This window comes from Mirounga leonina, unplaced genomic scaffold (genome assembly GCF_011800145.1).
Source record: "Mirounga leonina isolate KUSES-001 unplaced genomic scaffold, KU_Mleo_1.0 Mir_101609, whole genome shotgun sequence".
Taxonomy (NCBI): domain Eukaryota; kingdom Metazoa; phylum Chordata; class Mammalia; order Carnivora; family Phocidae; genus Mirounga; species Mirounga leonina.
Window position 1 is genome coordinate 2,383,866 of NW_023270164.1, and position 4,310 is coordinate 2,388,175.

General features: G+C 38.2%; 1 pseudogene; it reads right to left on the reverse strand.

Moving 5' to 3' along the window:
• Window positions 1-2,683: 2,683 nt before the first annotated feature.
• On the reverse strand, window positions 2,684-3,645 carry LOC118008832 (annotated as a pseudogene).
• Between the last annotated feature and the right edge of the window lie 665 nt (window positions 3,646-4,310).

A 4,310-nucleotide genomic window follows, 5' to 3' on the forward strand; every position in this document is an offset into this window, starting at 1 on the left:
ACAAACTTCTCATACCTTTGTGAAAGGAGGCAATGGTACACACACTGAAGTTAGGACTTTACTCTCCCATAGGGTCTGAGATCAAGAAAAAGAATCATCTTCTTGACTGTGTGCATTTCAAAGAGATGGCTCTCAGGTCTTTGAGGAGATAGTTCTGGGTGCTAGAAGATTTTATCTTAAAGGGGCAGAGAAAGAATTTATAATTGCAAGCTTTCTAAAGTAACTGCTCTTAAAGGGGTCTTAGAGGCTCATTTGCCTATCACCAAGTTTTAGTTGGAACAAACAGTAAATTATCCTGGCAGTCTTAAACTTTCTCAGGTAGTCATTTTCCAGGGGGTTGAGGGGACACTGGAGTCATCCTAGAGACATGGTCTTAAGCTTCTAGAAGCCATGCTAGAATTTGGTTAAGTTTTTTTTTTTTTTTTAAGATTTTATTTGTTTATTTGTCAGAGAGAGAGAGAGAGAGTGTGAGCACAAGCAGGGGGAGCAGCATGCAGAGGGAGAAGCAGGCTCCCTGCTGAGTAAGGAGCCTGATGTGGGACTCAGTCCCAGGACCCTGGGATCATGACCTGAGCCAAAGGCAGACGCTTAACCGACAGAGCCACCCAGGCATGTCTGGTTAAGTTTTTTAAGTGCAGGGGTTTGAATGGAGTTGTTATGTGCTGAGGTTTTTTTTTTTTTTTTTTTTAATTCTCAGTAACAAGAAGAGTGAAATCTCAAAAACGTTATGTTGAGTTGTATATTTCATATTATGGCATTTTACTGTATATACTATTTGACTAAAAAAATGACCAGTCATGGGGCACCTTAATGTTGATCTCAGAGTTGTGAGTTTGAGCCCTACACTGGGTGTAGAGATTACTAAAAAAATAAATAAATAAACTTTAACAAAAAATGAGTAGTCATGAGAAAGATGTCAAGATAATGAGCAGAACCATTGTATGCTGGGAGTTGTTGTACCTCTTTAGAATAGTGACCCTTGTCCAGAAATTCTTTTCAAGCACATTCTTGAATCCAGGCTGCCACTTTTTCATTTTTCTCCTAATTTCCCATTTGAAGCCCACAGGAACTTGACTTCTTCATGTGGACGGGAATATATTTGCACCATAGGCAGCATCATTCACATAGATTAGGAAGTGAAGCGATCCTGCTGGAGATTTGCCATGAGAGCTGGCACATCCTCACATAACCACCCTGCAGCTGGCTCACATTGGTGAAGTGATTTGGGTAAAGTCACATCTATAGCTAATCACAGCACATGACTTGTAGCTAGAACTCGTTTTGCTTACAATACAATGTAGCATAAAATTGCCATACGTATTTGGATATTGGGTTAAGATAAACAGGTTTCTTTAGTATTTTACAATATAAATTCAGTTTATTTATATTGAGGAAAATTTATTCTTTTTTTCAAGTAAATGAGAAATCAGGTAAGTAAACTCTTAGGCATTTTACATGGTCTTATTTCAACTTTCAGTTCTGAAATACTCAACAAATGAAAAATTGATTTAACTTCTATCTGTTCCATGCTTTTAACAGTTTAGCCAGCTGTTTCCATGCTTAACCTTTGTGTTTACTACAACTTTTCTGTTATAATCTACTTTTTTTTTATACATATTTAATTAAGATGGAATAGGCATAAACCAAAAAGAAAAAAATCAGGATAAAGTGTCACTGCCATTTTGTTTGCAGGGAGGGGTCAGGAAATGGAACAAATTACCTGGGAAACATCCTAAGACCATCCCAAAGTAGCTAGATTACAGAATGTTAAGAGTAAATGATAAAATTAGGTATTATTCCACTTAATCTACAAATGAATAAAGGGAGTCAAAAGTTTATCCTATTTAGTATAAGAATTTTTACATTTAATATATAGTGATTCATTTCTCACAAAGTAATACCGGTAACTTTTAGAAGAAAGAAATTTCCATTACACAATTGACTAGAAAATCTCAAATGCAGCTAAGCAGCTATGCTATAGGTCAGTATGTACCATTAAATTGTTCTGGGCTAGTGTACATTTCAGTTTAACATAGAACTGCATTTTGGGTTTTAGAAAGGCAGCAATAGTTATATTTTGGCTTTTATTCTAGATGCTTAACAGTTAAGGCGACAGTTGAAGCGTATTAAGTAAAGGTAGTTACAATTAAATGATGATCAACACAATCTCTTGCAATCTACATACACTGTATAATGCTTATATGGAATGAAACCAGTGTACTTAATTGGTGTTTTATAGGCGCACACGGGCACACACACAGAACTAAAAAACCATCAAAAGCAGTCATTCTACATGTACTATGGTAACACATTAAAAACGCAATTATACCATAGAACTAAAGTAATATGAACAGCACTACTTGATGTAAGATAAAGGTGACTGGTTCTAACATAGAGCTAAGCCTGTATCAATCATTCTACTCATAATGGCTTGTAAAAACATCAGGTTTCTAGTAGAGAAACTACTCTATGAAAATCAGTAAATCTGTCCAAAGTTTCACATCTGTAAAACCAGGATAAGGCTACAATGATCTTGAAGTGTGAACAAGATATCCAATCAAAACAGTAAGATTCCAGCCATAATGTAAGATAGAAAGGTCTTCATGCAGCAGAAGCTCTCTGGCTCCTAGAAAGCTTCATGTGCATAATATAAAGTTAAGTTGCCCAAGAAGTAAACTGGACAAGTTTGGTGAAGTTTCCATGTGCCATGACTTTTAAACCTCAGGAATGGTGTGATCCATCAGGCTTTTCATAATGCTTGGTGCCATCCATTTAATAATATGTTCAAAGATAAAAGCAGGCCTGATTGTAATAGTAACTACAGTCTCAGCTGTTGACAGTATGTCTGCAATTTGAGAATCCTTCAGCCCAATGACATTCTGCCTGTTGACTTCACAGATGTTATGTTCTGTGAGAAGACCATTTCTGGCTGTAGAACTATCTTTCACTATGGATGTTCTTTCCATTCTTAAAGATAAAGCCAACATGTCCAGTACTATCCTTATGCATGGTAACTGTCCGTTCAAAGGGCCTGTCATGAACAGTCATAGTAATCTTCTCTCCAAAAGCCTGTTTGAGCACCTTGTGTGCTTTATCAGAGCTCTAGCCTGCACAGTTTTCCCCATTGATCTGGAGTACTTGGTCCCCAAATCTCAGACCAACCAATGAGGCTGGAGAATTTGCCTGGACCAGCTGAACAAATATACCATTATCTATTGATTTAAGCCTGAGCCCAATTTTTCCATTCTGATCCTTACACAAAATGACTTCACGAATACCTTGCTTAATTTCTTCTCTACGAATTCCAACATTGTTACCAGTTACAGGAGCCACCATATAGTTCATACTGGAAGGTCTTGCTACCAACCCCTGAACTGAGGCTCCAGGGACCAAGGCCATATTTGCACGGATTTCTTCTTCATTTAAACTCAGGCCCATGTACTGGGAAAGCTCCGGATACAATTAGGATAGAGATTTCCATCTTGAGAGATGGGAGCAGAAGCTTCAGACAAAATTGCTGGGTTGGCAGGGTTTGCAGAAAAGGCAGTTTGAGCCTGAATAACTTTGTCTACCTTCAGGTCTTCAAGAGATGGGTACAGAGACATTTTTGCAGGATTTTTCTAGGCCACAAGGACCCGCTCACTGCCGTTGCTGCCTCCGGTAACTGGCTTGTTATAATCTACTTTTATTGGAGCTTTAAAATTCTGAGGTTTCCTCCTTCATCATCCCTCTCATTAGAATTTAAGACTATTTCCCGCAGCCTCAGCCCGGGTCAAAGTGAACTGAATCTTGATGTTAGTCATGTGAGCTTTCTGAGGCCTAAATCTGAGGTTGAGTTGCATGCCACCTGGATCAATATGGAATAGCCAAAAGGGGGATATTCAGTGAGAGAAATCGGACACTTAGTGAGATTATGTTTGAGAGAAGCTGGATCTTTTCCTGCTTTGAATTTCAAGTTCCACACATCAGCAAGTGGCTCAGATGCAGTTTGCAATTCTGTTTTGAAAAGTGAAGTGTATAAAATATTACCCTCTGTAGCATGTACTACATTCATAGCCTTTCTTGTCTCTGTCCCTGTTCACATTGCTGTTTCTTAGGCAGCCAAACATACTTGGTTGCAAATAATCACTTCTAGTTTCTAGCTCTTTTCTTCCAAATTGCATATTGGGAGGTGAAATCTTTGAATAAATCCAGAAGAGGGAATAGATGAAAGAAGGGAGAAGAGAGGACTATGTTTGGTTCATAGTTTGGTTCTCTTATGGTGGGGAAAAGAGATTTATTATTCTGGCCACTGTAGCTTGGAAGCCTAG